Genomic DNA, 24,509 nt, shown 5'->3' on the forward strand with positions numbered 1-24,509 from the left:
GCACCCCAACCCCCTGCCCCAGCCATGATCCCCCTCCCACCCTCCAGCCCAGAGCACCCTCCTGCACCCCAAACCTCCCAGCCCCACCCCAGAGCCTCCACCCCTCCCCGCATCCCTGCCCCAGCCCTGATCCTCCTCCCACCCTCCGAACCCCTTGGTCCCAGCCTGAAGCACCCTCCTACACCCCAAACTCCTCATCCCCAGCCCCACCCCGGAGCCTGCACCCTCAGCTGGAACCCTCCCCTCCCCCATCCCCCTCCTGAGCTTGGAGTCCCCTCCTGCATCCTGAACTCCTCATTTCTGGCCTCACCCCAGAGCCCGCACCCCCAGCCAGAGCCCTCACCCCCTCCTGCACCCCAACCCCAATTTTGTTAGTATTCATGGCCCGCCATACAATTTCTATTCCCAGATGTGACCCTTCCTTGGGCCAAAAAGTTTGCCCACCTCTGATGTAGAAAGTTCTGTCTACCATTTCAGTGAAAAATCTTTTCAAATGTACTTCTGAGACACTTATTAATTTTTAACTGACTATTGTGGTGAAATATAAAATAAAAACAATTTGTGTGCTAAATAAATAAAAGCTTGGATAGCTCATTAGTGATCCTGAACACTCATACATATAATTGGAAAAAGGTAATGGTGATAGAGTAATTGACTAAAATATTAGAATGAAACCAGTCTTGATCATAAAGTATAAATCAAGCGTTTTGTGGCTAGAGATGTTATTCCTTCAATGGAAAATCTAGATTCCTCTAGTTTGACCAAATTAAAATAGAAGAAAACCGTTTCCTAATGGGCAATTATGTTAAATGGATTAAATTGCACTAAGTAGTGCTGCAAGGTTGTATGATACAGTATGCAACTTGGCTTGCCATGTCTCACTTACCTAATACTTGGTATAGACACTTTAGTATCCCTTCCCCCTTAAAAACTATACGACTTGAACACGAAGTGCCCATTTTAGTGAAAACTTGCCTCTTTAAATGAAGGTTATAATAGTGTTGAAATCCTTGTTGCTGTGCTTTTATAACCTGAAACCAATGGTACAGAATTTGTTTGCATCATGTCCATCAGATGTCTTATGGTCTCTCTGCTTTCTTCATTTGAGTTGGCGAGAGATTGAAACTCATGAAAAGCTTGGTTATTTCAAGTTACTGTGTATTAAACGAGAAGTGTAAGTCCATAAGCTAAATTATCACTTAATTGGCATCACAGCTTGGTGGGATAAATCTCATGACTAGAATGTTGGTATAGAGGGGTATAGCTTCTTTAGTAAGCACAGGAAGGTGTTGTATCATACATCAAGAATATATACACTAGTTCTGAGGTCCAGGAGGAGGTGAGGCAGACCAGTTGAAAGTCTCTAGGTAAATATAAATGGGGTAAGATAAAAATAGGGGTGATGTCATGACGGGGGGAGGTGGGGGTCTACGACAAGCCATCAAATCAGGAAAAGGAGGTGGATGAGGCATTTCTAGAACAAGTAGCAGAAATATCCAAAACACAAGTATTGCTAGTAATATTGGGGACTTTAACTATCCAGACATCTGTTAGAAAAGTAATACGGCAAAACAAAATTTACAATAAGTTCGTGGAATGTATAGGCAACAACTTCTTGTTTCAGAAAGTGAAGGAAGTAGCCAGGGGGACAGACATTTTAGGCTTGATTCTAACAGTCAGGGAGGAATTGGTAGCACATCTGAAGGTAGAAAACATTTTACATGAAAGATCTTGAAATGATAGATTTCATGGTTCTAAGGAAAGGAAGGAGCGAGAGCTGCAGAATAAGGACAATGAACTTCAAAAAACTAACAAACTCAGACAACTGGTAGATAAGGTTCCATGGGAAACAAAATCTAAGAGAAAAAGGAGTTAAGGAGAGCTGGTAGTTTCTCAAGGGGACAGTATTAAAGCCACAACAGCAAACTATCCCAAAGCAAAGGAAAGATAGGAAGAATAGTAAGAGGCCAGTGTGGCTCCATTAGTTGCTCTTTAATGACCAGATAATCATAAAGGAATCCTATCGAAAGTGGAAACGTGGCCAGATTGCTAAGGAGGAGTACAAAAGAATAGTGCAAGCATATAGGGGCAAAATCTGAAAGATTAAGGCTGTCTACACTAGTGTCTATATCGTCAAAACTTCGTTGCTCAGGGGTGTGAATATTCAACCCCCCAAGTGACCGAAGTTACACTGATATAAGCGCTAGTGTGCACAGTGTTTAGTTGGCGGGAGAGCTTCTTCCGCTGATGTAGCTTATGCCGTTCATGGGGATGGTTTTTTTATGCTGATGGCATAGCGTCTTCACCAGACACACTGCAGCAGCACAGCTGTATCGGTGCAGCTGTGGCTTAAGGCACAAAATGAGTTACACCTAGCAAGGAACATAAAAGGGAATAAGACGAGGCTCTTTAAATATATTAAGAGAAAGACAAAAGAAAATGTAGGTCTTTTACTTAGCGAGGAAGGAGTGCTGTTAACTAATGACATCAAGGAGGCTGAGGTACTTAATGCTTGTTTTGCTTCAGTCTTCACTAAAAGGGCTAAGGGTGATCAGATACTTAATGCAATTAATATTAAGGGGGAAGGAACATAAATCAAAACAGGGAAAGAACACGATAAGGAATATTTAGATAAGTTAGATGTATTCAAGTCAGCAGGGCCTGATGAAATTCATCCTATGGTGCTTAAGGAACTCGCTGAAGCAGTCTCGGAACCATTAGCAATTATCTTTGAGAGCTCCTGGAGGACACATGATGTCCCAGAGGACTGGAGAAGGGCAGGCATGGTACCTGCCTTTAAAAAGGGGAACAAAGAAGACCTAAGAAACTACAGACCAGTCAGCCTAACTTAGATATCTGGAAAAATACTGGAACAAATTATTAATCAATCAATTTTTAAGATCCTGGAGGATAATAGGATTATAAAGAATGGCCAGCATAGATTTGTCAAGAAATGCCAAAGCCACCTAATTTCCTTCTTTGATGGGGTTATTGGCCTAGTGGATGGGGAGGAAGCAGTAGATGTAATATATCTTGATTTTAGTGAGACTTCTGGCACAGTTCCATGTGATGTTTTCATGAGCAAAGTAGGGAAATGTGGTCTCGATGAATTCACATAAGATGGGTATACAACTGTTTGAAGGACCATACTCAAAGAGCAGTTATCAATGGTTTGCTGTCAAACTGTGAGGGCATATCTGTGGAGTCCCATGAGGGTCAATCCAGGGTCTGGTACTATTCAATATTTTCATTAATAACTTTAGATAATGGAGTGAAGAGTATGATTATAAAAATTGCAAATGACAGCTTGGTGTTACAGCTGAGAGGGGTTACAAGCACTCTGGAGGATGGGATTAGATTTCAAAAGGGCCTTGGAGAATTGGTCTGAATTAAATAAGATGAAATTCGGTAAAGATAAGTGCACAGTACTTCACTTCGCTTAGGAATGAAAAATCAAATGGCAACTACAAAATGGGAAATAACTGGCTAGGTGACAGCAATTACAGAAAAGGATCTGGGGGTTTTAGTGGATCACAAATTGAATATGTATCAACAATGTGATGCAACTGTACAAGAGCTAATATTCTGGGGGGTGTTAACAGGAGTGTTGTATGTAAGATGTGGGAGATAATTGTCCTTTTCTACTTGCCATGGAGGAGGTCTCAGCTGGAGTAGTGTGTGCAATTCTGAGTGCCATATTTTAGGAGATGTGTGGACAAATTGGAGAGAGTCCAGAGGAGAGCAACAAAAATGATAAAAGGTTTAGAAAATGTGACCCATGAGGAAAAGTGTTTAAAAAAACAACAAAAAAAAACAACACCCCACCTCAATATGGGTGGTCTTAAGAAAAGAAGTCTGAGGGGGAATCTGATACGTCTGCAAATATGTTAAGGGCTGTTGTAAAGAGGACTGTGGTCAATTGTTCTCCATGTCAACTGAAGGCAGGATAAGAAATAAAAATGGGTTTAATCTGCAGCCAGGAAGATTTAGGTTAAATATTAGGAAGAACTTTATAATTATAAGGGTAGCTAAACTCTAGAATTGGCTGTCAATGGAGGTTGTGAAATCCCCAACATTGGAGGTTTTTAAGAACAGGTCAGACAAATACTGACAGGGACGGTCTAGGTTTACTTGTTCCTGCCTCAGCATAGGGGGCTGGACTTGATGACTTCTCAAGGTCCCTTCCAGCCCTAAATTATGATTCTATAATTTTTATATACAATTAATACACAAAAGTTACTTTCTCAGAAAAATGAAAACCACTGCATAACTTTTACACCAGTGGAGGCCATTTTAGTAATTTTCTCAGTGGTTCCAAGCTAGTCCCACCTTGGACTATAATCACCTGGAATGATCATGGTTAAATGAGTAATTGTTTTGTATGTACCGGCATCCTGGAAGGAAATTAAACATTCGTTTCCTTGTCTATAAATTGAGAGCGAAGTTAAAATATACAGAATTCTGCACACTCTATCTCCTGTTGCTTAAAAACTGCCAACAACATATATATGCTGGTTGGGAGTCACAGGGACTGGATGGCTGAGGATTAGTAATGGGATAAGGATCTTTACAATTCTAGGTCACCAGTTGATATCTAGACTAGATCAGTAGAAAGTGGAATCCTTTACTGTTTGGCCTATTAGGAGTGAGTTGCAGATTTCAGTTTGGTTCCTTGTAGACTGATGTTCATATCACGAGGATCACCACTGTAATTAGCACCCCGTAGGCAGACGTGGCAAAGGTGCCAAAAATAGAATGGGAACAGAGACTCCTTCCAGTCAGGATTCAGACATACTGAAGGAGGCACAATACAGAAATTTTCAGTTAGCTGTGCATAAGTTGAAGTCTTCAGTCTCAAGTGCTGTCTGTCAATCATATTTCGCAAGCACTAAGTAATCTGCACTACTGTAGTTTAAATATAGGTATAATTTAATAATGGGACATAGAAGCTTTTTTCCAATAATATCTGGAAAGTAAAATGAGGAGCACTGCAATAGGTGCACTGTAACATTGCTGCGGAAGGGGGATACTATTTGAGGTGCTTGATTTCTCGCTGAAATGGAGTTTGAGAAAAGCTGAGCCAATGCTCCTAGTTTGTGTGTTGTACTGAACTCATTCATGGTGCCCATTGATTAAATTTTACCAGTTTACCAGTGGATGCAACATTGCAACTCGCAAAGGAGTGAGACATTGCCTGACCTACTGGATTGAAGGGTGTGAGAGAACAAAGGTAGGGACCATTCAGTAGATCCTAACCAGGGTAACTCTTGTGACAGGTCCATTAGTTTTTCAAGCTTCTTGGGATTGAGCCTCAGTCCTAGTAGTTTGTCTCTGAAAATTGTGTGAATTAAGAAGAATATTACCTTTTAAAAATCTGAATAACCTAGATTCTAATAGTCAAATTTAGAGGCAGCTTAAATGATGCAGTAAGCTACACATCAGAAAGTGTGAATAAATTGGTGTTCTTTGCATGCTGAAAGGGTGAAAATTTCACCCTCCAATTGGCTTAATTTGCATACAAAGTGGGTGGGGTTATAGCAAGAAAAGTGACCAGATCATGTTTTCTTACTGATCTGTAACTTACACTGCCAGTTATCTTTGATTTGGCTACCAAACCTAAATTAATACTATATGGCTAAACAAAATACTGATACCATGAGATTAACAAGTCAGGCGTTTGAGAGAGACAAGGGTGGTTGAGGCAATATCTTTTATTGGACCAATTTCTGTTGCTGGAGGGGACAAGCTTTTGAGAGAGCTCTGTGAAGTTCGAAAGCTTGTCACCTCTAGCAACATAAGCTGGTCCAATAAATTACCTCACCCGCCTTGTGTGTCTCAGATCCTAGGACCAACATGGCTACAACACTGAAAACAAGTCAGTCTTTCTTTTGTCACTATTAAATATTGAATTTTAAGCAAAGACTAGTTTTTACTTTTCTCATTCAGCATGTGTTTGGCTTCTTTTTCATTAAATTCTTTTTTTATAAAAAGGAATTTTAAAAAGTCGGTCTTCGTTTTAAAAATAAAAATGTCTTAACTTTCTGTATCAGAAATAGAAGTAATAATCTTTCTCATACAATGCTGCTGTTATTGATAGATCTTCTGGAAGTGTCCTGTGTACTGCTCTGCCATCTCAGACAGCATAAAACAGTGGTTGCTGCTGGAATCGTAATCTGTTTGAGGCATCTTTTAGGCCTGAAGCTAACAGTGAGAGGGTGCAAATTCTGGCAGTCCAAAAAACTCTTAGCCAGTTTGAGTGGAGAGGATGACCATAGAAAAATTGGTGTTTTTTCTACATCCAAGCCAGCTGCATATTCCGTTGGGAGTCAGACGGCCAAAACATGCATACATACCATACCCTGTCTTTGGCTGGCTGCAGGGTTCTTCAACATGCCAGAGTAAAATGAAAATTTTCAGGCAGTAACTACTGCTGACTGCCGTGGCAGTATCACTTGCAAGAAACTGCAAGCCATCCCAATATTAGCAACATTGGATGAAGATTATTCTACCAGAATTGAAAAGTAAAGAAGAAAATCTGTAGGAGTTGGGAGGGAGGTTAGTACAGAAAAAAGTATGGGGTAATGGTAATTTGTTTTGCCAAGCTTTTGTGTCTTTCATTTGTATGAGGGACAGAACATAATTAAAATTTATCTGTATTTTTCTCTCAAGAAGCTGAACAATTATGAGACTGTTTAAACTCTTTTCAGTTAAGGTCAAGGAAGATATTTTATATCTATTCTTAAGTTATACTGACTAGCTGTCTTCTATTTATTATTATGGAAATGCTCCAACAGTGAGCTTGTCTGCATTCCATCTCTCTCATTCAAAGGGTATAACAGTTTAGTGCCAATTATTTTCTTTTATATTTTGCAGAGGAAATTCAAAGTGCAAACTACAAAACTCTAATATGTTTATGAATAATTAAGAAAAATGTATGGCCTCTAAGAGAATTGTTTGCATTTTTTACTGCTGAGAGCATCTTGGGATTTAACTTTGGATGTAAAGATTACCCTCTTCTTCCTCCATTTCTCCTCCCCCTGGTTCCCAAGAAAACAAAGGGACTATATACATTCTTGTAAATAAGAGATTAGAGACTAGCTCTTGAGTGTATATGCCCTTGGGCAAAAAGTCTTGGTTAAAAAAAAATGGAGTTAAGGAGATACAAATGACTTTGAGAAACGTTGTTAGGAGCATTTTGCCACATCAGGTGCCATAAGTTAACTGGAGGAAAGTAATTTGTGCCATTAAATTATCTGTTCATGAGGCTGGCTGAAGCCAGTTTGCAGTATTAGCATAAAAATACAAGTCCACAACAGCATGCTGATTTGGTAGACTGTAGTGTCACCTGACTTGTTCTTAGAGGTTAATGTGTTGAATGTGGGCAGTTTGAAAAGCTGACCTGGAATTTTTTTCCCCTGGAATAGTTGGGCAAAGAGTTTTCATATACAGTTTCCAGAACAGTGAATTAAAAAAGCATTTTTTGATTAATGGTTATTCAGACAACTACATTTAGGATTTTTAAATATAATTTATTTGGTATTCTTTTGGTCTTTAAGTTGTCATTTCAGATCAGATCTCTTGGCATATTCTAGCCATGGAAAAGTGGCAACTGTATCGTACTTTGGCATGTATTTAAATCTTTATTTTTAAAGTGTCTTTTTTCACAATTTAAAAATTGTTTTCTAAAGATAAATGTGTTATTTCAATACACATATCAATATCTGCATGATCAACAGATGAACTAAATGTAAAATAATGGAAAAATTGTGCAGAGGAAAGGAGAGAATTGATCTTTGACTCGAAATACTCTGAAAATCCTGGTAACATGTGAGCTTCAGCTTAAAATTCAGTAACTCTTGGTCACCCTTTCCTCAAAAAGGGGAAAAAAGCACATAAAATTTGCAGTACATCACTTTGTGAAATGAACGTTGGCACCCTCCAGGACAGGACAATGCCACTGCTTACTACTGCTTGGGTGTGAGATGCTGGGAACTTAGCTCATCTTCCTCCTTTTCTGATCCCTCAAAGCTGACTATATCTAAGGGCTTGTCTTCACTGTAGACCTATCTGAGGCTCAACAAGAAGTTTTCCCCATAACATACTCCACATTCACACATCATCACACCTCTATCAGTGCTACAGGGCAGATCCTGAAGTAGTTGTTAATGCATATTGCTACCCTGAGGTAACTGCAGTGAAGACATGCAGCCATAGGCAGTCACAACACTCAAGACATGTTGGTCCTCCAGTCTGTCTCCACTTAGCTTCCTGCTTACAGTTTGTAGTTTCACTAGCTTCATACATAGTTTAGTGTTGCTATAGCGCAGACCCCTGCTGAAAGTGAGGAAATGGAGGCAGTTAAGGAAGCCTGTATAATGGGAGTCCTACCTGGGGGTGGGAAAAACACAAGATATGTGTGCAGCAGTCATGAGGTCACTGCCTATAGTAGAAGACCCTTTTCAGAGAGTGGCTGTGGATTGGAGGACACTTCAAAGTCCTCACAGTCTGCACAGAGATGTGGCAGAGAGCAGAATCTGCCCTGGGGAAGGAACACAGGGTTATCCCAAAGACAGGATATGGCTTTCTCTGGGGGTAGAGACAGAAGCTTGGAGAGGGTGTGCCAGAAAATGAATTTCATGGACCTAGACCATTTCTTCACATGATCCCCACAGTGGCAGACAAGTTGTCTCACAACACCCTACAAATATGAACACAATGTAGCACAGTGAGTTGTGGCACTGTGAATCTTGGGATATGTGCCCAGATAGCCATTGCTTACCTCAGCCAGATGCAGTGCCAGTGTAGGTGCAGACCATGACCAGACAGTCATGTGGTCATGCTATCATGGGTTAAACTACCATTGGTTAAGTTACCCTGTGATTCTTATCCCATGCTTAGCATCCAGTGAAAACATAGCCTTAGCTTCCACCACTCTGGAATATGAAGCCTTCTTGCAGGATCAACATGCAGATACTGAATTCAGTGGGCCAATGCAATGCTTGACCTTTGATGCTTTCAAAGCAGTATTATGGCTTTTAAAATAACAATAGAAGGGATACTGTAAAATAATTGTAAACAGCCATACAACAACTACTACTACTATATTAAAAAGGAACCTCACACTTGAATTAACTTTCAGGAAGAAATACACCAAACAATTCTAATTTACACTTTTCAGTGTTTATCATGCTGTTGAAGATTTATTTTAAGATTATTCTCTTTTACAAATCCACAGTTTTCTCCTGCAGAGATGCCATAGGACTGGGTTTTTGACATCAGTCTGGAGAAATGGAGTCTCAAATTTAGCATAATGCCTTCACTGTAAGAGAAAACCGTATGAGAAGATTGGCTATTAGGGGGAGAGTTTTTATTTAATAATCCTAGGTAACTGGCAAAAATTCTATGGAACTATGTCTAAGAGATGTTAATGGTGGCTTAGTTTTTTGGCATGTCATGAAATAGCTACCAACAGCAAGGTTTTAAGATACTATCTACAAAGGTTTAGCATCTTTTTGGTTACAGAGGCCTAAAATTTTGGAGCCAAATGCAAACCTTGGTTTCTACATTCTGAAAGCTAGCTAAAATATTTAAAAATCAAAGTTTTGCTCACTGTTGTTTGCTATTGATGATACCATTACCCAGATTGTTTTCTCAGCTGCCTCAATTAGTAATATTTGTTATAACTAATTTGTTACTTCAACTACCTATTTTCCCTATTAAAATTCTAAATATACAATAAAATAAAGTAAAACTTGCCTCCATGTCTTTAAATAAATAAACCCACTGCTTGTACAGTTTCCTTTACCCCCCCTTTGTATGCTTCATCATCATGCATAACGTTTAGTCACTTTCCCTTATCCATTCACTAGGTTAGACACAGATCATATTGCATTCCTGTTGCTTGCTGTTACTGAGCCCCAAACAAACACTGTAACAGTGCCACCAATCTCATGAGTTCAAAAGTCTTCAGCCAAAAATTCATGAGATTTGTTTTAGATAATATACTCTGGGTTCTTCTAATTTGGCTTCTGGTTTGAGCCCTTACTGTGCATGTGCTTTATGTTCTCTGCAGCCAAGAGGGCTAGAAACTTTTTAAAATGAAACTAGAAATTCTCTTGCAGTCTTGTTTCGTGTGACTACACCCTGGTCAGCTCAGATTTTTTTACAACACTTTTAAGTTTGCAATAAAAATTTTCATTCACTTCTACATTTTTTTTGACTCAAAGATGTAAGAAGGTTTATGAATAGAGGTCATGGTAGAATGGATAAGTGGTCTGACCAGATATCTGAGCCAGTTCTAAGTCCTCCTCTGCATCTGACTGACCTGAATGCATCATTTTACAAATGTTAGTTATGATTCTCAGCTTCCCTAGGAGGTAGGTAAATAAATAGTATTACCCCCACTTTATCAACTGAAATAAGTTGAGGGGAAGAGAGGTTGTGATTTTGCTCAAGTAGAATCCAAGTTGTTAAAACCATGGTCTTAAGATTCACTCCTGTAACTAATATACTAAATCACACTGTGCTGCCCATCTACAGGTAATTCTCTTAACTTCTATGCCTGTTTCTCAAAGTGACATTCTCTGTGTGGAGGGCACTGTGGTCTTGGGGCGGATCTAAGGAAAAGTGAGTTTGGCATTTGCTTACAAGACTTGCACCTGCTGTGTAATCCAAGGGCTGGAAATACTCCAGAAGTTCTGCAGTCCTCTGGTCTGCCAGAGTTTGCTGGGGAGAAGTTTCTTCCTGCTGGTTCTGCAGCTTCTCCTCCTCTTTCCTCAAATCACTGCCAGATTTTATTCTCTCAGGTAGCAGATGCTGCAAGGGAGGAAGAAGCTGATGCATTGTTTCCTCCAGTCCTGCAGGGAAAGGTGCAAAGGGCATTAAAGGCTAAATGCAACTGCCTCTCTATAACCAGCCTCAGCTTCCCTCCATTTCAGCTACCTCCAGAAGGAAAGAGGAAACAATCTTACCTATGTATTGATTTTGGTGTACATTTGTATGAAGCCACTTTCTTTAGTGGAAACTGCATCTCAAGAAACCTCAATGTTCTTGAGTTTTAGACTTGCATAAAATTGCAAGTAACTTCCTTTTTTTTGCAAACCACAATTATTTAGCTTCAGTAGTGCAACAGCTATTGCATTTCAGTAGTGTATATGGCATACAATGACTTTACTGCATTGGTATAAAAATACTGTAATGAAGACTGAAGACATGGTAAGATAAGAACAGAACTGATTTATTTAACTTAACTATACTGAGCCTGTTTAGAGAAAAGAGCACTTCATAGTGAAAATAAAGTTTTGTTGTTTTTTATTTGAAGTATGGAAGAGTTTGAGGGGTGAATGTGTAATAGACACTTTTCAAAGCAGGGAATTTAGCCATATGGTTAAAACCTGTGTAGTAATTTGAAAAATCTCAACCAGTAAACTTTAATTATGCCTAAATGTGGCTAAATTATTTCTAAACTGTATGTCAGCTGTTGTAATCAAAAACACATTGACCACCATTGCTGAGCAGTTAGTACTTCCTACTGGCTTTAAGTCTAAATCGAGTTCTTGTAGGCCAAGAAAGATAAAGGGAAAATAGAGCTTCATAAAGAACTTCCTGGGATTTAGATGTCAATGTGAACTTTGTTTTTCCACTTTCCTTTCCACCTCTCTCTCCAGATGGCTCTGTATCTACTTACAGCTCTGGTACCCCATATCTTTTGGCCCTGTTAGACTGTGATAACACTGTAATTTCCCCTATATGGGAGGGCTGATTGATATGAAGTGCTTAGCTTTATTTTTGGAAGAAATCTTTCATCTGTATCAGTCAGTTGTTGCTGGATACAATGTACAGTTTATAAACATGGCGTATGGTTCTGAATTTGATATTTTTGAGTAAAAGTTACACATACACACAGGTGTATAATATATATTGACAATAACTGTAAATATGTTTTTAGATCGGGGCAACATATGTTCTTAAATCTTTGGCTTCATAGCCTTTTTCACAATGGGGTATTGCAAATGTTTATCAGTGGTAGGGGCCATGAACTGGAAGAAATAATGTCAATGGAATAAATGCCTAAAGATTAGAAATTGGGTTTCATATTTATTTAAGAAATAAACCTCTCTTTCTCTCTACTATTCTCCTGAAAAAAATGTTTCGGAAAGATGGTTTTGTGGTCAAGACATTGGACTGGTATTCAAGAGATCCTGTTTTTATTCTTACCTCTGGCACAGATTCCTTGAGTGACTTTGACCAAGTCATTTAAATTCTCTCTGCGTCAGTTCCATATCTGTAAAATGGGGATATTTCTGTACTCAGTGTTTGAAGTGCTCAGTACTACACTGGTAAGTGCCATAGAAAAACCTACAAATGAATAAATAAAATTAAATGCCCAAAATACCTGCATATGTATAAGATGAAACGTAAGTTCTTGACCTACTGAATAGGCAGTATTCTTGGCCACACTTCCTCGTCAGTGGTCTGCCACCTGTACTTGAGCAGAGGAGAAACAAGCACTAGCAGCCACAGGGTATCGTTTACCCTCAGCGGTTTTCAAACTGTGGGTCGCGACCGCATTTCAATGGGGTCTCCAGGACTGGCATTAGACTTGCTGTGGTCTGGGGCTGAAGCTGAAGCCTGAGCCCCACCCCACGGGGCCAAAGCCCTTTGTTCCCCCCCGGCACGGAGTGGTGGGGGTCAGGCTTCAGTCTCCCCCCTCCTGGGGTCGTGGAGTGATTTTTGTTATCCGAAGGGGATTGCAGTGCAACGAAGTTTGAGAACTGCTGGAAGTGTAGCTGCAATTAGTGCTTGGGTTAGGAATCATATGGGCTATCAATTTGGTCCTGTTAAACAACAAAGGGACTGTGGGGCCTGGGATAGGATGCTAAAATGATCACAATATTGTCAGTCCTTGAATTTTTTTATTTAAAAAAAAAAAAAAGTGTAAACGAAGTTTTCCAATGAGCTCTTGAAACTTGTGCTTTGGTAGCCCAGTTAGCTGTTAAACCAATTTGTTCATTCCACTCAATGAATCTGGAGGGTTTGTGGTTATGGAGAGTTACTGCAAGGAGGGGAAAGCCTCGGGTGCACGTGATATTGGTTTGTACCAATGACTCTTTGACACCCTTTTAAAAATCCCTGATACAAAAACAGAACTTTAACCAGAATTCCTAAATAATAAAACGTATGTGCTCTTCAAGGATGAAAATAAGGTTTCTATTTTTAGGTGCATTTTACCAGTGTATACTTCTTTCCAGACATTTACTATGGTGTTCTAGGTATCTTGGCTTCATACTCTGCATGATCATGCTGCCTTCCTAGTGTCAAGTTCAGGACTGAGAGAGCTGATGAACAGAGTATTTGAAGCACCATAAAATTAGTCTTCTGTTGTTGTTGTGTGGATTATGGAGGTGTTGAGGAGGGAAGAGTTGAGGAATCATTTAAAACAGTTTTCCTTTTAGTGATGTAAATCTATATCTTAAAGCTGAAATATCGCCACGAATAAATATTTATTTTTCTTCAGGGTAAACTAACACTGATCTAGCAACCACAATATTTAGGGATTGCACATGCTATTGCAGAGTTTGTCCAAACTTTCTGTATCGAGTTAATGTTTGATACAAATTGGTGGTCTACAGGAATTACAGCCATTTTTTATCCATATTGCTTTTTTAGACTTCTTGACACATTTTCTTCTACCTTATTAGACTAGAGGACTAGAAACTTCATTGTGAGGTTATTTGAGATCTGCACACTCCAAAATATCTTATTGAAATATTAGTTAACAAGATTGTGACAAGTGTTTAGCAGTTCACAAAGCTCACCATGATAGTGTGTGTACCAGCTAATTAAGTAACTGTGGCAAGTTGTTTATGGCTGTGGGGGGGTGAGTATCCTTACAATTAGCAAAAATAGGATCTTCTCTCTCCGCCCCCATTCTCCACCATGTTCATATTTAATTAGGACTACAGCATCTCTAGCAGCTTCTGGGAGGACAGTGGATTATGCAAAGGCGCTCTTTATTGCTGGCTTTATCTCCAACCTTGAAACAACTTCTTTATCAACATCCTTGATCAGAGGGCTTAATATAGCTTTCATGGAAAATTAATCTCTTCCCCCATCCCTTTCCCACAAGAGCTGTTTTAGAATTTAGAATGTTTCTCTCTGCTCAAAGGGAATGAGGGTTCTAGACAACTTTCTTCCTCCTCTTCTGACCTTTTCCATGAAAGTATTTCTAGCTCAGGGTTTAACCATGTTTGATGCAAAAGTTACTTTATTTTTTAAGCTTAAAATAGGCAGGTTTTTTTTTTTTCTGCTAACAGCTCCGCCACAGGGTTACGGGTGACCTATTTTGTGTAAAGAAGCAAAGTTATGCAATTCTGAATTTTTTTTTTTTCCCTGGGAGCAAGAAGCTCTGTATTCCATGCAGGAATCACTGTTGTCCAATGATGCCAAACTGATTTCTACCTCCACCCTGTCAGGCTATGCAACATACAGCAGCCAAATAATGGCTGCACCCAGTTAGGTACTCTTATTACTAAGGATAGTTTTTATGTTAATATTTGAGACACATGTTAATCAAATGGCATTTGTTACCTGGCTTTATGGTACTACTAAATGAAGTATTGAGGTTCATAAGTTGGAATCTTGTTTTAAAGAATTTTTTTAAAGAATCTAATTCTATGTTCTAAGTAACTGTTTAGAATGCATATAATTCATGGCCCATGGTTCAATGACTTCAGAAGCTAGAAAGAAACCTTGCTTTGATGCCACCTTGTAAAGTGATCCGACAACAAATGTTCTAAGGATGGCATTATTAGTTGATAGCTTGAGTAGTACTTTGGGCCCCTCAACATGCCCAGTTCTTGGTCAGCATCTATAATGTAAAAGAACTGTAACAAGCTTATTAGTTCAGGCCCACTTTGCTAATTTTCATGCTGAAGTTGATAAAATACTGGAAAAACCTTTTGGAAAGATAGTATCTTTCTTCCCCAAACTAAATCTATAATGGATAGATAAGTCTTCAGATGTGTTTATTTGGCCAACTTTTTTGGTCTTGTATTTCACATATATCCATTGGGCCCTCTTGTTCCTCTAAGCAGTGATAAAAGCTAGCAGAATCTGTTCTAACTGTGGACTAAAAGAAGTTATTGGAAATGTCTATAGTTGTACCTCGCTGTAAAATTAAATGTACAAATGACTTGTTCAGGGACAAATCTCCCAGGTGACTGACTGAACAAGTTAGTGTTCTATTGGTTACTCTTAAAGTAACATGCTATTTGTCACTTTCTAATATTTTCTTATTTTTTGGCAGGCTCAAGAGCAACATAATGGTAGAAATGCCTGCCTTATTTTAGACCCAAAGGAAACAGTTAATGTACCTTTCCCTGAAGTTGAGAGACGAGTATGCTACAGAAATTATGGAAGCTCCGATTTGTAGTCATTTGAATTACCAATGTTGGTTTTATCACATCAATAAGTCTACTGGGGAAAGACCATTTTAGTTTACTGTATACTGTATTTCTGTATCAGTTTCCATCATAGGATTTGAGTAGGTCACCCACTAAGTCTGGCAGAGATGGGAGTAGGAGTTCTGAATCAAAGTCCTGTGCTTCAGCCACAAACCCATCCTTTCCTTCAGAGACTGACTGCTTTAGCTAGAGTTCCATTCAGGGTCCAGATCTTTTTCAGGAGGTCAAATTCCAGAAATAAACACACACACTTACACACTTTTCTGAGTAGCAATCAGCTACTCTATTGTCTTATTGTAAATTTCTCTAGTGCCATAAAATGATTTCTGCCATATATTTACGGGTACCCTACATCCTCAAATGTTATACTTTTGGTACAATGGGTTGAGCATTGCAATGTACTGAAAGTGACCACTCTACCTTTAGACAGTAGCTGTCTCTAATAATTTAGAAGATTTTACAAACTTTTTTTTCTGTCCCAGATATTTAGACATTTTCATGCAGCACTGTTGCGTGGATTTAAAAAGAATATCATCTATGTGGAAATGGCTATTTTAATCCTAGAAAAATGTCACTTAATACATCAAAAGTCACAAATACAGCATAGCTTAACTCTTGTATTGCAGAAGTTATTTTGAAGATTATCTGCCTCTTCATTCACTCAAAGATTGAAACTCATTCATTCATTTGAGTTACAGCGACTACCTAAATAAAAAAAAATCCTTGCATTATGCAGTTGTGTAAGATAGCCACATAAAATGTTTCGATTTTTCCCTCAAAAATGCTATTGGTTAGACATCTGGACCCCAGAAAATACTTTTTACGAGAGTGATTTACACTTTGCCCTCTTCTTGCAATTAACTGTTTACAACTGAGATCCCTACTGGTAGGACTAACAGTGCAGAAGAGAAAACTTGTTCTCATCTCTTAGTGGCCTTTAGGTGATATCTCCACATCAGTTTGGACAAACTTAGCCCATAATAGAACACCTGAGCAAATTGAGGTCATTGTTTAAAAGAAAGTGAGTTCTGTGATATTAGTGTTGTGAAAGAACATTGGTGGTAGGAATTACCTGGTGGTTTACAAAAAAGCTTCCTTGTGTCTTGTCCTTAGTTAAAAACAAAACAATGACAGTTAAATCTTAAATCTCAAGTGGTGTGGAGAACTTTCAAACTTCACAAGTGACTTTGAGGGGAGAAACTGTGAGTTTATCTAGCTCTGTTTGGGTAACTTACATGGAATTGTTTTTCAGCATAACCTTATCTATTCTCCCCTTCCCACTTTTAAAAATGGACAATATAATCAAATACGCTAACTTTTTTTTTAACTTTGGCAGTACTCAGCGATTCTCTCACCATTTGTATTAATGACATTGGGTGTGAACTCTTGGTAAGAGGATAATTTTTCTACAACATGCTAAATGGAAGAGAGACATTCTGTTGGGAACCCTTTTTTGTAGCTAGATTCCTCTTTGCCTTCTCTCATCCTACTCAAAAACAGAAGCATTGAGGAAGATTCCCAGGAAAGCCACTTTTTTTTTCTTTTGCCACTAGACAAGGTTTAATTTTTATATTTGATATTTATAGTTGACAGTGAAAAATCTAAAACTTCAGACCACATGAAGATGATAGGGGGGAAAATACTTTGTTTTATTTTTAAAACAAACAAAAACAGTGGTTTGAATTTGAGAAGGAAACCAGAAGCTAGAAACTCATGAGTTTTAATCTAGGTTGTGCTTTCAATTAACTGTAAAACCTTGGTCCGATCATTTACCTTTGTCTGTTTCCTCGTAGTAAAAAAGGAATGATGATCCCTACCTTTATGAATGTTGTAAGGATTAATTAGTATTGGTTCAGTGTTATACATGCAAAGCAAGTTAGAAATGCTTCTTATTAGTGATAATCTGTTTGAGGGTTAACTTTTTTGCGTTGCCAAGTAATCTGCAAGTCGTTAGCAATATTGTCAGTTTAGTTTTGATTTTCAGAGATGTCACCTATACTATTTTCCAGAATGACTCTTATTTGTTAGAGCTTCTGTTTTTTAGTCATATCTAAAAAAAACTGTGTTTTTGTGTTTCTAAAGGTTAGTTTAAGAGGATTTTTTAAAATGAATCTGATATCTTTTGTTACAGATTGTAAAATTTTAATCTCAGTGTACAACTATTAGAAACATGCATCCTGGGCCCTAAATATTTACATAAAATCATTTCATATATAAGGGGTAGACTTTCCATATAGTTTTAATAATAATTAATCAATCAATACTTTTTTTAAAAAAATCCCTCAACTCTGATGTACTCACAGCCTATGTGGCCTTTTGCAATGTGTCTGGAAAGTTATCCAAACTGGGCTCAGGCAGACAATGGCAGGAAGAAATTGTGGAGTTGAGGGTTCTTCTGTCAGAACGCGTTGTTGGTAGCCCTTTCCATTTTAAACTGAGGGAACTACAGGCTATGTGCCTTTGCAGATCCCAACTGGGGCATGAACCAACAGAATAACTGTAAATGTGAATGTTCGAAACTACAAAGGTTTTCCTTCGAATATTAAAGCCATAAATGGTGCATAGCATGCTGTAACTCATTTCCAAATTTAAAAGTATAATAGTGTTACAACTCAAGTTTATTTATTAAAATGAATGTTGTTCTGAAATCTAAGGAAGAATCCTCTGATCCCTTTGCTGATTTCTTTACTATTTAGTTCAGATTTTCATCACTAATACCTTGCTCAAAGTTCTTACAGGCAGATAAACTCTTCTTCACTCCAGCTAAAGAGCTTTGTCTTCCGTTTTGTTTGAACATCTGTGAGTACTGAAGTTTGACAACAATGTAGCTATTGAAGGGCAGTTAGAGTTTGATAACTTCAAACTAAACAGAGATGCTGCATAAGAAATGATAGTTCAAATGGTGTTGGGTTTATATTGGCCTAATAATTCATAAAGTCTTTGGAAAAATATTTTCAAGCTGTCAAGCTTTTTAAAATTACTGTGCAACTTCTTAACTAATAGGATTCTGAACATCTAGTGAAATATCTACCAGTTAAGTCACACTGCAATGTGAGCTGAAACTGCCCAGTGCATAAAGAATACAACCTTATTTTACATTTACTTCTTTTCCTTCACCCACCTCCACCACTCCCAAATTGAGCTCAGGGCTATAATGGAACCCATTATGGGTAAAAGGTCTATGACTCAGCCATTGAGCCACTTAAACACTTGGCTTTTTTTAATTACCACCATTAAAGCTTTAGTAGTTTTATCTCATAAAATAGATATCATTGATGTAAAATGCATCACTGTTGGAGATATATTGTATGTTTGTGCTTAAATTTATATTAGTTAATCAACCATTTGAGTTTGAAAGGTGTTAAACTTTATTCAGTGTGCAGAATACCTTATTTTCCACAATTAGCCACTTGTCCTTTATATTTAAGAACTTGTTTAAAATCAAGGAAGACATGTGGTTACACCATCTCACAAGGAATTAATTTTCAGTTTGTGCTTTCATTACTGATTAATTGAAGGAAAGCTACTTTGCCCATCATATTTTGACCACCTTCTGAGGACTTGTATTTTACTCCAGGGAGCATAAACCTTTGATGTGATAACAATGATTATTAAAAAGTCAGGAATTTAAAGGGAGAAATTATTTCTTGAACATCTTACCTGAGTAAGCATCCAAATGGTACAATTGATCTTGTTTCTATATTCTTTGCTTGAGATTCTTTGCTTTGCTAGAAAAAGTGGACATTGAAACTATTGCAATAAAAAAAAAAATCAAAGTGGAGAGGAAATTCCAAGAACACAGTGAAGGTTAAATGTTCAAATGTTGAAAGCTACTTTGTTCTTCTATTTTTTTCAATACACCAGGGTGTCACACTCCTTAATTATTCATATTGCTGTGAACAAACAAGATAAAATGTCTCTAGAAGAGATGTGTAATGAGGACATCTCAGGAAAGTATAACTGTGCTTAACCACATGCAATGTATCTTATTTGTATGTATAATAAAATATATATTAACAGGTTGTTTGTTAGCCTGTTTTATTATGTTCAAATATACTCAAAAAACAAAAATCTTGAATGTTCAGGTGGCCACTAAAAATGTAGTTAAATGAATAACCCCCCCCCTAAAAAAATCCCCAAACAAACTATAGAACAAGCAATATTAGTCCAACACTTCTAAAATCAATCCACACAAGGCATATATGAATAGACACTCACTCAAATATATAATGTATGTCTAAAGCATGTTATTAAGTTTGCAAAGTTAAGGATTCAAAGGTTAGGTAATGTGAAAGCAACCTTAATTCTGGCAACTTTTGTTAATAGGCATTATGATTCAGTCTTTATTTACATGATCACTTACTATTTTTCCATAGGACCCCATCTCAGTCAGTGGACAGTGACTATTTAAATAGCTATTTAATGTAATTTTATTTTCATTGTTCCTTGTGTGGCCCTATAATTTATTTACTCTATTCTGTCCAAATCCTACACTGAAAAAGGAATTATTAGTTGCTTCCTGAGCTGCCTCCTGAGCTTTTCTGTGGCACTCATCAGTGGTATATGAGACCCTCAAAACATTAATGAATTTCTTTGCAACTCTGCAAGATAAGAGTATTGTTATCCTCACTTTATGGATGGGGGAACAGGGACAGAAAGTCAGCGACTTGCCTAAAAGAACACAGTGAATCAGAGACAGCGCTAGGACTCTGGAGTACCAGATGCTCACCTTTGTGCACATTCTTTCAGATTGCACTGCCTGAATGCCAGAGATGCTGAGCTCCCATTGACTTCAGCTGCATTTGTGAGTGCTTGGCGCTTCTCAAAATCTTGCTGCAGGTACAAGTTATGGACCCAGAAAATGAGGAATGGACACTTAGTGGTCATCTGCAAAATTTTTGGTTTAAATGACTAGAAAAACATCACATTAAGAGCCTGTGGCAGAGGCAAGATGGGTGACATTTACCTGCCTTAACCACACGATCTTCTGATGCAGTCTCCTGTCCCTTTTTGTGTACTCCTTCCAACTTCAAGAGCCAAGTAAAGTAGGGGACCTACAGATTACAGCCTCTTTGATTCTCTGAGTGCTATCCATCCTGTGAACTGAATGAGGCAGGGGTCCAGTGGCTGGTGGAGAGTGTATATATGATCATATAAATCAAGACTGTATCTTAATGCATATACACAAAGAAGTAGAATTAGTTTGAAAGGTGACCTTAATTCTGGCACTTAACTTTCAAGTGCTTGACATTAAAACCTAAATAACTTAATTTTTTTTTCTTGTATGTGACTCTTGAGATTTGCTTTAAAAAGTCAAACAAGTTCTGTGCAATTGTAACAATCACCCATCTTGTATCATCATGTGCACTGGAAGATGACTCAAAACATTACCGACCTCTACTGCTTGAACTACAAGGCTAACTCCATTAGCTGGTGGCTGGAGCGGACTGTTATCATATGTAAACCTGCCACTAGAGGAGGAGGAGATAAAACACTGAAAGGAGTGGGTTCTTTTTTGAGTGCTGTCTGTATTGCACTGTGGGTGCGCATGCACTTCATGCACCTGAGACAGGAAGATTCTTGCTACTAGTGGCTGTTGGTTTATGTCTGTGCTTTTTCTCTCCTCGTGCTCTGAAATGAAGGTATAAGGGATGAGCACCTCTCCAGTTTCTTCTTACTGCTGTGTGGTCTGAGATAGAACACTCAGGTGTCCTCTAACTGCTCCCTTTGATTATCTGTAAATATTTATTTAAGAATCAATTTAACTAGTTTTAGGTGTTTTAGTATAGTCAGGGACTGGAGGGTCTCCCTCTGTTTTCTTCCTGGTGTGGTCATAGAGCTATGCCAAAAATAGCGATTCAAAAACTGTCTCCTGCCCGAGTGCCTTCCTCGTTAGCAGCAACCGCCAGAGGTGTCTGGAGAAGTGCAGATTGAAGCCAGGTACAGCATCTGCTGTTCCTTCCCCAGCCAGACCTGCCAGGTATGAGAATTAAGGCTCAGGCAACATCTTGCAGAGTTAGGCGATGAGACTGCAGTCTGACCCAAGCCAGGCAGACCCACCTGTACATTGGACAGTGACATTAAGAAGTGCACCCCCTAGTATGTCACTTCCAATATGGGGTGAGTAGGAATAGAACTAAGGACTCTTTTACTCAAGAGAGGCACTCTCCCCGTTTCAGAGAAAAGTCCCCTTTCAAATCCTCTAAGAGGAAGACCTTTTCCCCAGGTTTGTCAAAGTTGGCTGAATCATTGCGTGCTGGTCCTACAAAGACCAATGGCATCAACACTTATGCTCAGAAGATTAAGAACGTGGTGGTGGTGGTGGTGGTGGTACCAGCTATTACTGCCTCAGTGGCAGTACTGTGAAAAGAGAAGCACTATGAGCCCAGATGTCCACTACCAAAGATACCAGCTAAGAAGTCTCACAATGAGCCACAAGCACTGATGGTACAGCACACTCCCATTCAGAAGCTAAAACTTATAAGGGGCTTCACACACCAGCTCCATCTGTACAGGGAGACAAAAACCTTCATCTCTTGTCTGGGGAGGGGTATAGGCAACTGAGGTTATCACTTTCCAGTCTGATCCACATTTTTCAGAACTGCTCTTCACCAGATACACTTTGGTGCAGGCTTACTACAAGGAGAGAGACACTTCTCCAACTGCCACTCATCAGTAAGACATCAGCAGTACTGAGGGCGCTGACCTTAAAGACCAACCATACCTTTCTATCAGAAGCATCTGACATTGAGGAAAGATTATCATTACCCCCACCAAGGAAGATTAGCCTGGATGCAAAATCTAGAACCTCTTGTATTCTTTCGCCGCACTCTCCCTGGGATTGCTGGGTACCACATGCTTGGGGATCACCACAACCCATGATGGATCCTTCCCACTGGCCATACTGGTATGGTCCCATAGAGTGTCACATCCCTCTCCTTCCAGAGACCAGCTAGAGCTCCCTCTGGAACCCGTGGAGGAGCGGGGGGAAGAACCAGATCTAACAGCATTTCCAGTTCAGTTGGGTATAACATCTTCCTCCCCTGAAGTGGATGCTTCAGCATCTTCTATGCATGCATTGACTGCAAATAGTTCCAGGAGCTATTCAGAAGTGTTGCTGAGGAGCTCCAGATCCCTCTGGAGGAAGTTCAGAAGTCATCCCATGAATACCTGGATATTCTGCAAAGTGCAGGGCTGAGTATAGTGGTGCTCACAGTAAACAGTGATCCTGGAGCTGGCTAAAGTGATGAGGCGTACTCCAGCAACATGTGCACCTACATCTAAAAGGACAGAGAAAAGATACTTTGTCCCAGGTAAGGGAGCTGAGTTCCTGTTTTGTTCATCACATGCCAAATTCCCTGGTGGTGCAAGCCACACTGGAAAGGAGTAGTCAACAGCAAAGCAGATTTTCTCCTTCGGATAGGGAAGTGAAATGCCTGAGCCTTCTGGGGAGGAAGATATTTGATCAACAAGCTTACAATTCTGAATAGCTAACTATCAAACCCTACTTGATATGTATGACTTTTTGTCAAATATTCCAAGTTTGCAAAATTTAGAGACAAGCTCCCCCAAGAGGACAGTGTAATCCCAGGCCCTTATTCAAGAAGGTAGACTTGCAGCTAGATCATCCCTCCGCAGGGATAGGGTCCAGTTAGTGAACATTCTGATCAATCAGCTCCAAAAGAGTCCACAAACATTGGTTTGGACATGCCTCATCCTCCTGGGTCATATGGCGTCTTTTACATATGTAAGCCCATTTGCAAGACTCCGACTTCGCTGCCTTCAAGCCTGGCTTCATAGTTTACATACCAGGCAGGCATAGTTTGGACAGGTTAGTTACGAACCCTCACAGAGTATGAAACTCTAGCTTGGTTACAGGACGAAACAGGAGTGTGGGAATTCGTTCAGTCCGCTACCTTCTCAGAAGATATTAATCACAGATGCCTCTCTGATAGTGGGAAGCTCATGTAAACGAACACATAGCCCAGGTGTCATAACTATGAAGGGAAGGGTAACAGCTCTCTGTGTACAGAGACTCCAAATCCTTTTACCTGTAAAGGGTTAAGAAGCTCGGGTAACCTGGCTGACACCTGACCCAAGGACCAATAAGGAGACAAGATACTTTCAAATCTTGGGGGGGGAAAGGTTTTTGTGTGTGCTCTTTGTTTTAAGGGGTGGTTCGCTCTGGGGACTGAGAGGGACCAGACATCAATCCAGGTTCTCCCCATCTTTCTAAACAAGTCTCTCCTATTTCAAACTAGTAAGTAAAAAGACAGCAAGGCGTCTTAGATTTACTTTGTTTTCTCAACTTGTAAATGTACCTTTTTACCAGAGTGTGTATCTTTGTTTGCTGTACTTTGAACCTAAGACAGAGGGGGGTCCTCTGAGCTCTTTAAGTTTGATTACCCTGTAAAGTATTTTCCATACTGATTTTACAGAGATGATTTTTACCTTTTTCTTTAATTAAAAGCCTTCTTTTTTTAAGAACCAGATTGATTTCTCCTTGTTTTAAGATCCAAGGGGGTTTGGATCTGTATTCACCAGGAGTTGGTGAAAGGAGGGTGGAAGGAAGGAGGGGGGATGGTTAACTTCTCCTTGTTTTAAGATCCAAGGGGGTTTGAATCTGTGTTCACCAGGGAATTGGTGAAAGGTTTCTCAAGGCTTCCCAGGGAGGGAATTCTTGTGATGGTGGCAGCGGACCAAAGCTAAGCTGGTAGATAAGCTTAGAAGTTTTTATGCAGGCCCCTACATTTGAACCCTAAAGTTCAAAGTGGGGATCCAGCCTTGACATGGTGGCAGCGGTGGGATCGTTTTAACCCAAAAGCCAGTAAGAGATTTTTTTTTCCCTCTAGCTGCTTGGAAAGCAGAGCTGAAGGTAGATGCATATCTTATCTCTCCTTGCCTGAAGGCAGAGGTGTTAAGTTTTTTTTAACGAGGTCCTTTGTTAAGAGAAGGGTTCAATCAGTGAGCAAACTTTGAACTGGTAAAGGCAATTTACAAGTTGAATTGTTTTTTTTTCTTTTTACATCCTCGGGAGTAGCTTGT

General features: G+C 39.2%; 1 protein-coding gene across 2 annotated transcripts in view; it reads left to right on the forward strand.

The window, feature by feature from the left end:
• CHD7 (chromodomain helicase DNA binding protein 7) overlaps positions 1-24,509 on the forward strand; it is a 125,486-nt gene that overhangs the window by 4,466 nt on the left and 96,511 nt on the right. The window lies entirely within an intron of this gene.

The sequence above is a fragment of the Terrapene carolina genome, unplaced genomic scaffold (assembly GCF_002925995.2).
Source record: "Terrapene carolina triunguis isolate 2854851 unplaced genomic scaffold, T_m_triunguis-2.0 Scaffold58, whole genome shotgun sequence".
Taxonomy (NCBI): Eukaryota; Metazoa; Chordata; order Testudines; family Emydidae; genus Terrapene; species Terrapene triunguis.